Raw genomic sequence first — 11,906 nt, 5'->3', positions numbered from 1 at the left:
CTGAATTGAAAACAAGCTAATGACCTTTAATGTTTATTTTACTTGTTGTAAATCCTACTGTAGTGATTGGAACGGGGTCAGCCAGGTGGATTTCATCGAATAGGAGTTCCCTGATTGGGACTGTTAACCTGGTCCAATCAGGGAGCCCTGACTGACAGATATAAACAGGAGTGTCAGGGGTTCTGTTCTCTCTGAGAGCTGGCTCTGAGGAAGCTGGACCAGTGTCAAATCCTAGACACATGTAAATAAAGGGTGATATGGTGACAAGATACCAGCCTTCGTGGAGTTATTTCACCTACAATTTGAGAATTTATTCCATTAACATTCCAGGGATTTGCAGTCACCTGCTCTTTGACACATTCTAGACTCGGAATGGCTATCTAACTTAGTTTGGTTGTTTAAAGACCCTTCACAAAAGTGAACAATGCTGCACACCTTTAGTTTGAAAACCAAACTCTAACGGTAATATTAATATACAGATAAGTCACATATTTTTCATTGCAGCATACAGTACTGATCTTGCTCAGCAATTATCATCACTCATGTTCAGGCAAAGTGCAAGGACCATGCTAAGAGAGACTGTGATCAGAAACAGAAGAGTGGGCAAGGGCTTGTTTCTGTAACAAGAACAGAGTCAGCAATTCATTTCACAGCATCAATTCCATCACCTTTCCAACCTTTAGAGGAAAGCCAGAATGCCAGGCTTTAAAACTCCTGCTAATCTGGAAGCGCTTGGGACATAGAAACTTAGCAGGGAAAATTCAAAGTTTAAAAGAGTTGAGGTTCACAACGAAGTATGTTTCGTCATGCTGAAATGTCATATAATTAGAATTTGTGATGTTTCAAATAAAACAGAGCTCCTGTCTATTGGAAATAAAATCTTTGTATGTTTATCATGTAAAATGTCTCAAATTGCATCAAGTATAGTTAATTAATTGAATCTATTGCATAAGTCAAGCAGAGCAACACATCCTTAAAACATCATAAAGCACAGAAGGAGTCCACTGAGTCCATTTTACCAGGGCTGGCTCTTTGAAATATATATTTAATTAACCCCAACAAAACTTTCACAGCAAAATCTGACAAACAGCCAAGGAGGAAAATTCAATTAAATTTGTTTTGATTGGTATTGACTAGGGGAGAAATTATAGAAATTTTAGAGAGCTCCCTATGCAGGAATGGGATCTTTAATGTTTCAATCAAAGAACAGAACCTTCCTCAGCTGTTCTGTCCTTTCTAGACTTTTCCATGATGGCTACAAGTGCTGTACCGCTGTATACATGCTGGACACTGATTTTGGTTGGTTGCCGTCACTGTGCTGTTTTCACTTGGATCTTCTCACTGTGTACAATTGTAACTTTTTGCTCATGTAATACAGGCACCTGCTTTATACTGTTTGGAGCCATCCCAAAAGTTCCTTGAGAAACATATCACTTCCACTCAGCTTCAAGAAGGAATGTTAATTAACTTTCCTCCAGTGATTCATTTTCTGTACTTTTCGTAGAATCATTGCAAGATGCCAAACCATGCACATCAGTCATAGTGATATTAGCTGCTGTGCTGTTCCTTAATGAATTCCTCAGCCAGACAATGTATACACACAGTTCCTAAACAGTATTACGAAAAAATATATATAAAGTGATGACAGTTATGTGACTGCATAGAGCAGGTTTAAAGGCCACATGGCCAATGCCTGCTCCTATTCCTTAATTTCATCATAGAGATGTTGCTAAATGTAAGGAAGACCTATCGAATTATAGACAGGCCAACTTGGCACCAAACAAGCTGTTAAACTGAATCTACAGCCCCATTACTCATATCAGCAAAAGTGAAGTATAATGTAACCATTATTGGAAACAACATCTCAGAAACAGGAGTCAGCACGGTTTCAGAAGAGGAGATTGTGCCTTTTCCTCTAACTTACTGTTAGGAAAGAGAATTTTGAGTGATTGTTCAGAAGCTCAATTGTACATGCCAAAACCTGCAGAGAGCATTGAATAAAATCCTGCACGGAAGACAACTAGGTGGTTTAAATAGCAAGTATAATTAGTGAAACCTAGAGATACATGTTGATGAGAAATTGGTGAAGGAGCGGATCAGTAGTGACAATTGAGAAATAGGATATTAGGTCAGGGGGTTAAACTGGGGACAGTCCTCAATAACCAAGCCACAGCATTTCTAAATTTCTAGCTGTTCCAGAGCGGCTATAGTTTGTTTTGAGTCATCTTCAAGTCTGCTTGTGTATGTTTCAGATTGAGCAGTTGTGAGTGAAAAGTAATTTTTACTTCAGCTGTAGCTCTCAATAATTAAAACTAACTCCTGACATAACTACAGCATCCAACTGCAAAAATTATATTGACAAGGATGAATCATAGAATCCCTATAGTGTAGAAGAAGGCCATTCAGCCCATCGAGTCCACACAGACCCTCTAAACAGCATCCCACCCACTCCCTGTAACCCTGAATTTCCCATGGCTAATCCACCTAACCTACACATTCCTGGACACTGTGGGCAATTTTTAAGTGTAGCCAATCTACCTAACCTGCACATCATTGGACTATGGGAGGAAACCTGAGCACTCAGGGGAAACCCACACAGGCAAAGGGAGATTGTGCAAACTCCACACAGACAGATGCCCGAGGGTGGAATCGAACCCAGGTCCCTGGTACTGTGAGGCAGCAGTGCTAACCACTGAGGCACCCTGGTGCCCCATCTTGAATTTATCTGTTTAAAATTTAATTCTAAACTCTACGCTGTCACTTGAGTTGTTCCTTTTATATCATTCAAACTTTCAATGCAATATGATTAATAAACCTATAAAATAATCCACAATTGACTGCTATCATTGTCCCTTTGGCAATACCAGACTATTATTGTTGTTTTTAGTTTTGACTTATGGAGCTGTTTCTCCCAGAGTGCTTTAGCTTCTGAGTAGATGGAAATACTCATAGTCTCACATTTTGGCAATAAACAGCCAAACTGGGCTGGAATGAAGAGGAAGAGGAAATAGATGGTGTTGTTAACATGCAATAAATAAGCTCAGATTTTATTTTCCTTTTAGTCTCGGGAGTTTTAACTTCTTAAATTCCAATTTCCAGAAACAACTGATAGGTTCCTAAGTGTATTAAAATATTACCTGAAAAACCTTGGCCTTGAAAGGCATCACAACAGTTCAAAAATCGTTATGCTTTATAAAACTGTCATTACAGCAGTATTAACTATGTTTACACTGGAGGAGTCTTATGCGTAGGTAAAATTATTTAGTAGAGGTATAATTTTTGAACAATGCTCTTCCATTTTTTTCCCCCAAGTATTAATAGCTTTGCAATACTTTGCAATATTTGCAGGATTTTTAAAATCAAAACTGTATGTTTTTACTTTAGATATCAGACCATACAATGAGCAGCAAGTAGTTCTCTTTTATTCCCATCAGGCCTTTCTTTAATTAGTATGACTACTAATGACATAACTTCAGTAGTTTAACCAGTAACTTGTCTGCTATGGAACGAGCAAGTGAGAAGCCAGTTTTGCCCCTCAATTGGATGTCACACTTAGAGTCATAGAGATGTACAGCACAGAAACAGACCCTTCGATCCAATTCGTATATGCCGACCGGATGTCCTATATAAATCTAGCCCCATTTGCCAGCATTCAGCCGATATCCCTCTAACCCCTTCCTATTCATATACCCATCCAGATACCTTTTAAATGTTGTAATTGTATCAGTGTCCATCACTTCCTCTGGCAGCTCATTCCATGCACACACCACTCTCTGTGTAAAAATGTTGCCCGCAAGGTTCCTTTTATATCTTTTCCCTCTCACCTTAAACCTATGCCCTCTAGTTTTGGACTCCCCCACCCTGGGGAAAAGACCTTCTCTATTTATCCTATCTGTGCCCTTCATTATTTTATAAGTCTCTACAAGGTCACCTCTCAGCCTCCAATTCTCCAGGGAAAATAGGCCCAGCCTATTCAGCCTCTCCCTATAGCTCAAAACATCCAGCCCTGGCAACATCCTTGTAAATATTTCCTGAATCCTTTCAAGTTTCACAACATCCTATAGCGGGGAGACCAGAATTGCACACAGTATTCTAAAACTGGCTTAACCAATGTCCTATACAGCCACAACATGACCTCCCAGCTCCTGTGCTCAATGCACTGACCAATAAAGACAAACATACCAAATGCCTTCTTCACTTTCCTATTTACCTGCGACTCCACTTTGAAGGAATTGTGAACCTAACCTCCAAGGTCTTTTTGTTCAGCAGTACTCCCCAGGGACTTACCATGTATAAGTTGTGCACTGATTTGCCTTTCCAAAATACTGCACCTCATCTTTATCTAAATTAAACTCCATCTGCCACTCCTCAGCTCATTGGCCTGTCTGATCAAAATCTGTTGTATTCTGAGGTAACCTCCCTCCTTGTCTACTCCACCTTCAATTTTGGTGTCATCTGCAAACTTACTAACCATTCCTCCCTATGACATTCAAATAATTTATGTAAATGACAAAAAGCAAAGGACCCAACACTGATCCTTGTGGCACACCGCTGGTCACTGGCTTCCAGTCTGAAAAATAATCCTCCACCACCACCCTCTGTATACTACCTTCGAGCCAGTTCTGTATCCAAATGGCTAGGTCTCCCTGTATTTCACGTGATCTAACCTTGCTAACCAGTCTACCATGAGGAACCTTGTCAAATGCCTTACTGAAGTCCATATATATCACGTCCACTGCTCTGCCCTCACAATCCTCTTTGTTACTTCTTCAAAAAACTCAATCAAGTTAGTGAGACACGATTTCCCATGCACAAATCTATGTTGACTATCCCTAATCAGTCCTTGCCTTTCCAAATACATGTAAATCCTGTCCCTCAGGATTTCCTCCAACAACTTGCCCACCACTAATGCCTGGCTCACCAGTCTATAGTTCCCTGGCTTTTCCTTACCACGTTCTTAAATAGTGGCACCACGTTAGCCAACCTCGAGTCTTCCGGCACCTGACCTGTGGCTAGCTGTGATACAGAAATCTCAGCAAGGGGCCTGGCAATGACTTCCCTATCTTCCCACAGAGTTTCAGGGTACACTTGAGCAAGTCCCAGGGATTTATCCACCTTTATGCATTTTAAGATTGCCAGCACCACCTCCTCTGAAATATGGACATTTTTCAAGATGTCCCTATTTATTTCCCCATGTTCTCTATCTTCCGTATCCTTGTCCATAGTAAACACTGAAGCAAAATACTCATTTAGGATCTCCCCCATCTCCTGCAGATCCACACATAGGTGGCCTTGCTGATCTTTAAGGGACCCTATTCTCTCCCTAGTTACTCTTTTGTCCTTAATGTATTTTTAGAATCCCTTTCGAATCTCCTTAACCCTATTTGCCAAAGCTATCTCATGTCCCCTTTTTGCCCTCCTGATTTCCCTCTTAAGTACACTTCTACTGCCTTTATACTTTTCTAAGGATTCACTTGATCTCTGCTATCTATACCTGACATACGCTTCCTTCTTATTCTTGACCAAAACCTCAATTTCTCCAGTCATCCAGCATTCCCTACACCTACCAGACTTGTCCTTCACCCTAACAGGAACATATTGTCTCTTGTTATCTCATTTTTGAAGGCTTCCCATTTTCGAGCCGTCCCTTTACCTGCAAACATCCACCCCCAATCATCTTTTGAAAGTTCTTGCCTAATGCCGTCAAAATTGACCTTACTCCAATTTAGAACTTTAACTTTTAGATCCGGCCTATCCTTTTCCATCACTATTTTAAAACTAATAGAATTATGGTCACCGGCCCCAAAGTGCTCCCCCACTGACACCTCAGTCACCTGCCCTGGCTTATTTCCCAAGAGTAGGTCAAATTTTGCACCTTCTCTAGTAGGTACATCCACATACTGAATCAGAAAAGTTTCTTGTACAAGCTTAACAAATTTCTCTGCATCCAAGCCCTCGACTCTCTGGCAATCCCAGTCTGTGTTTAGAAAGTTAAAATCTCCTACCATTACCACTCCATTATTCTTACAGATAACTGAGATCTCCTTACAGACTTGCTTCTCAATTTCCCGCTGACTATTGGGCTGTCTATAGTACAAGCCCAGTGAGATGATCATCCCTTTCTTATTTATCAGTTCTGCCCAAATAACTTCCCAGGACATATTCCCAGGAATATCCCCCGTAAGTACAACTGTAATGTTATCCCTAATCAAAAACACCATTCTCCTTCTTCTCCTGCCCCCATTTCTATCTTTCTAATAGTATCTATACCCTGGAACATTAAGCTGCCAGTCCTGTCCATCCCTGAGCTATATCTCTATAATCGCTATGATATTCCAGTCCCAACCATGCCCTGACTTCATCTGCCTTACCTGTTAGGCCTCTTGCATTGAAATAAATGCAGTTTAATTTATCGGTCCTACCTCATTCTCTGCTTTGTTCCTGCCTGCCCTGACTGTTTGACTTGCTCCTTTTCCCAACTGTACAGTCTCAGACTGATCTCTTTCCTCTATCTCCCTGGGTTCCTTACTAGTTTAAATCCTCCCAAGCAACTCTAGCAAATCTCCCCATTAGTATATTAGTCCCCTTCCAATTCAGGTGCCATTTGTCCTTTTTATTTGGTCACTTCTATCCCAGGAGAGATTCCAATGATTCAAAAAATGTGAATCCTTCTCCCTGCGCCAGCTCCTCAGCAATGCATTCATCTGCTCAATCCTCCTATTCCTACCCTCACTAGCTTGTGGCACTGGGAGTAATCCAGATATTACTACCCTCGAGGACCTCCTTTTTAAAATCCTGCCTAACTTCCTATATTCTCTCCTCAGTATCGTGTCCTTTTCCGTTCCTATGTTGTTAGTTCTAATGTGTACAATGACCCCCTTCTGCTCCCTCTCCCCTTTGAGAATATTGTGCGCTGTCTCCGAGATATCTTTGATCTTGGCACCAGGGAGGCAACACAACATTCTGATGCCTCACTGTCAGCAGCAGAAATGTCTGTCTGTGACTCTGACTAGAGAGTCCTCTGTTACAATCGATCACTTGGAACCCGATGTACCCCTCATTACATTAGAGCCAGTCTCAGTACCAGAAACCTGGCTGACGGTGCTACATTCCCCTGAGAATCCATCACTCCCAAAACAGCATGCATGTTTGAGATGGCAACAACCACAGGAGACTCCTGCACTGCCTGCCTCTCTCTCCTATCTTTTTGGAGGCAACCCATCTACCTGACTATATCTCCAGTTTATCTCCCTTCCTGCAACTGTCATCCATCACACCCTCGAGCTCCTGTAAATTTGTCTTTGCCTCTAACTGCCATTCAAACCAATCCATGCGATCCTCTAGGATTTGTAACCAAACGCACTTCCTGCAGACATCATCATCAGTAGCATTAATAGTATAACTACAAGTCACTGAAATCCATCAGCATGTTGGGGGAATGTTTTTGAGTTACTATGTAGCTTTGCACCTAAATGGCAGCCATATAAAGAAGAGATGTGATGATGATTCAAGTTAATTGTCTTTTCATTAAAAGTGAACTGTCAAAGCTCAAAATAATAAATTATCATCACTTACAGGAATAAATTGAGCTTCATAAAGGAAAGAAACCATGTCACAGGCACATAAAAATTAATGTCACATATCTAATAATATTGCAACTAAACACCGTTACCTTTTATTATGCAAGAATGAAAAAAGTCCTTTGCACTTTTTGAAATGTCCCCACAAAAGACACAACCATTTAATTAGTGATAACACAGTGTGGAGGTGGAGAAACAGAGCAGACCAGGCCGCATCAGAGGAACAGGAAAATTGGCATTTCGGGTCGGGACCCTTCTTCAGAAAATCATTTAATTAGCGTATGTTTCTGCAGTTCTGTAAAATATATTTCTAAATTGTCATGAAGGATTGTCATGTCTAAAGGATCAGCATAAGCCAATATTCATAAAACTGAACTAATTGTCCATCTGAAATTATTATTCTTATTACAATTTCAAAAATGTAACATAAACATCTCTCTTTCTACATGCTCTTCAGAATTTATTCATTATATCCATGTTAATTATAGGTAATATAGTTAACAGAATCTTTGTATTTTAGTTTTTTTTTCAGACAGGAATGTAGGTGTTTCCAACTTTACTGTCATCCATGAACACAAATGGGTTTCCTCAATTCTATCTTCATTTTTCCTTAAGTATTCTTACATCCTCTCCTGTTACAGTGGATACACTATAGAACACTTGTGTATTCCAACACTCATTTTAAATTAACTATCTTAGTTTTTAGTTAAGGATTTGCTTATACCATTCTGTTGTGACATCTGATGATGAAAAGTTTCCTCTCTTTCGGGACTAAGCTTAAGCAACTAAGATCGTGAAATAAATTTAAAACATATTTGATTTCTTTCACACCCCTCTTGAAATATTTTATGTAGCTTTAACAGGATGAGTTACCAGAAGGGCTTTGCACTCTAAATTTTAATGTATGATTTTTGTAAATTCCCTATGGATTGTTACGACTACAGGCAGGTGTTTTAAGATCTCTATCAGCATCCAGTGTAACTGCCAGCAAGCTATCAACATCCCATAATCTTCTAAGCGTTTCAAAGATTTGATATTTGATATTCTAGGGCAATTACATCAGGACAAGCGACGCGCCCTATGAATAATATTTTTTGAAAAATATGTCCATGTATCTCAAATTATTATAAACTGAAATGTTAACTTAAAAATTAGTTTGTCTAATAAAGCTGGGGGTAAAAAGGAAACAAACATATTTAAAACTGTAAGTGCAGTAGAGTACAATGGGAACATACTGGTCAGGCAGGATCAGAAGGTGGGAGAAAATAAGTTTCCAAGTTATTTCTGGCTGTTCCATCATGGCATCGCCACAATTTGTACTTTGAGCAGGAGAAAATTTCAATCAAAATCATTAACACTTTTGCTCATTCATTCTCACTCAATGCATGTTTTCCCAACATGCTGTCTTATGCGTGTACTCACTTTCACTCACAGTCAACACACACACTGTTTGCTTGCTGTCTGACTTGTTTTGTTCACTCTCACATTCACTCACCCATCCATGTGCAGTCACGTACACTCATGTACTTATTCTCAATGCTTTGTCATTAGGGGCTGATAATTCCCAGTGACTAGGAAAAATGTTCAGTCTCTGGGGACTGAAATGGAGAGTACCAGATTCGAGCAAATTGTTCAATATATATCAGTTGTACAACAAAAGCACAGCTCGAGGAGTGCTGTAGCCATAGAAAGTGCTAGATCTAGGTGGAGCCAATTTCTTTTCATCATTGCTCAATTTATTACTCAATTACTTGACCTGTTGAATTAGGTAATTTTTGCTAAGCTTTTTAGTCATGCTAGCTAGGTGAAAATTAGACTGTTAGATGGAACAACTTTGAAGAAATAATTTTAAAATGTGATCAAAATACAATATTAATATCAGTTGCTTTTGCAATTCATATTTCAGTCAGTTGTAATCGGTTACAGTTGTATTTGTGAGCATCAGAAAAGTGTTCTTTGTGCAAACATTTGTAATGTTCCACTTTACACATTACATGTTTACATCATTGATAGTTATAAGATCAAGTTCCCCCAAAATGAGGGCCAATATTGATGGTCAGCAAATCAGGCAATGATGGTGACAAATGTACCTTGAGCCAGAACGAGTCAATCTTCCATTTTGGGCATTTCTTCCTTAATTGTATGCTGCTCCTCGTTTGAAAACTCAGATTGATATCTATTTGAAATGTGAAGTGACTGCAAGGTGACAAATACTAGCAGCTGAGTGAATTGCAAGCTTAGACTGAGAAAGTAATGATAGAAACTGGATAATAATGGGAGGAAGTGACGGAATTTTGGTGATTAATTGAGGTAAAATCTTCTGTCCTGTTCAATATCCATGGTGTATCAGGCTGAGAGTTAGCAGGTTAGAAGGAATTTTGTATGAAACCTAATACAGGCATTTATCTTGCATCATACAACTAAACAAGAATTGGAGTTGGCATTTTCCCTAGCGTTACTCCATTCCACATTTCTGTCTTCCATAGCCAGTGATAAAAGTTTTGTGCTTGTGGTTTCAAACTGTTGTGATAATTCACAGCTTGAATCTTCATTGTTATCCCATTCTGCTTCATGCATGGGATACTCTGGGGAGGAATAAACACAGGAAAACAGTGTGTGAGCAATTTAATATTTGGAAGACTCATTTAAAAATGGAAGACGTTAAACTGGATTGAGGCCTGAGACCTTCAAGCTCTCACACAGCTAGTACAGGAATATAATTAATAATTTTGCTTAATTTGATGCAGTTTTAAGTAACTGTGTAAACACTCAAAATAGAACAAGTTAATTGATCGCTAAGATTACAAACATAAATAGCTTTGATTGAGGTGCATTCAAAGGCTGAACAATTTCATTTACATTCTTCGATTACCATTTCAGGTTTAGTTAACAGCAAACTTAATGCAAGTACATCTGCAAATCAGAACCAAAGCTGTGGTCACTGCAATCTCTGTAGCCTCCAAGCTCTCAGCATGTTATGACTCTATGACTCTATGTGTTTCATGTTGCCGGTGGCATTATGCAGCATTGGACGTGAAGAAAAGTCCCAAAGAAAGTAATATTCTCTTCTTTATTCTCAAAATGGACAACCTTGCTGGATTCATAAAATTGCTGAGGCTGATCACAAGATTCCATTTCCAGAATCTTCTGAACGCCCCTATGGCAAATGGTATGTCAGCTACAGGAGTAAGGATCACTTCCTGTAATTGTACAGGGCCTTGGTAAGACCACAGCTGGAGTATAATGTGTAGTTTTGGTCCTCTTATCAGAGGAAGGATGGTCTTGTTGCAGAGGGAGTGCAGAAAAGGTTTACTTGACTGATTCTTGGAATGGCAGAACTGATATGTCAGGAGACACTGAAACGTTGGAACTTGAGGGTGAGGGCATCTCAGAAAACTATAAAATTCTAATAGGACTAGACAGGGTAAGTGCAGGAAGGATGTTTCTGATGGCTGGGGAGACCAGAATCAGGGGTCACAGTCAAAGGATACAGGGTCGGCTATTTACAACTGAAATGAGGAGAATTCTTTTTTCACTTAGAGAGTGGTGAGCCTGTGGAATTATTTGCCACAGAAAGCGGTCGAGGCCAAAACATTGAATGTTTCAAAAAGGAATTAGAGATAGTTCTTTGGGCTAAAATAATCAAAGGGAATGGGAAGAAAGTGAGAATAGGGTACTGAGTTGGATGATTAAGCCATGATCATATTAAATGGCAAAGTATGCTTAAAGAAATGAATGGCCTACTCCTGCTCCTATTTTCTATGTTTCTATTGCATAAACGTTCCTGCTAAATCTGACACTAAGGACATGGTGATGAGTCAACTTCCAGCCAGTTCTGAGCAAACATGGAAGTTCCAGCTTGGTGCCCTTGTGAGGGAGTCACAGGTTATGCCTGAAACTAATGATGATTCCCCTCATCATTCCTTCTTGTGTTACTGCTCATGTACCTATAATGACCTTCTGCCCTTCCCCCCGTTTACCATTAATGTTCTGCATTTACTGCCTGAGCCCATGGTTTTGTGAATCTTTGTGTTCTTTTCATAGAATAGAATCATAGAATCCCTACAGTGTGGAAACAGGACCTTTGGCCCAACAAGTCCACAACGACCCCCAGAGCACCCAGCCAAACCCATCCCCTTATAGCCCACCTAATGTGCAAATCCCTGAACACTACGAGCAATTTAGTATGACCAATCCACCTAGCCTGCACATCTTTGGACTGTGGGAGGAAACCCACGAAGACATGGGGAGAATGTGCAAACTCCACACAGACAGTCGACTGAGGGTGGAATTGAACTCGGGCCCCTGGTTCTTTGAGGCAGCAGT

General features: G+C 39.9%; 1 protein-coding gene across 1 annotated transcript in view; it reads left to right on the top strand.

Annotated features, from left to right (window-relative positions):
- Positions 1 to 11,906, top strand: part of LOC109921924 (ADAMTS-like protein 1) — a 499,722-nt gene that overhangs the window by 464,535 nt on the left and 23,281 nt on the right. The window lies entirely within an intron of this gene.

Source organism: Rhincodon typus, chromosome 3 (genome assembly GCF_021869965.1).
Source record: "Rhincodon typus isolate 14 chromosome 3, sRhiTyp1.1, whole genome shotgun sequence".
Taxonomy (NCBI): Eukaryota; Metazoa; Chordata; class Chondrichthyes; order Orectolobiformes; family Rhincodontidae; genus Rhincodon; species Rhincodon typus.
Note: the sequence above shows the minus strand (reverse complement) of the source record. Positions and strands in the feature narration are given on the sequence as shown.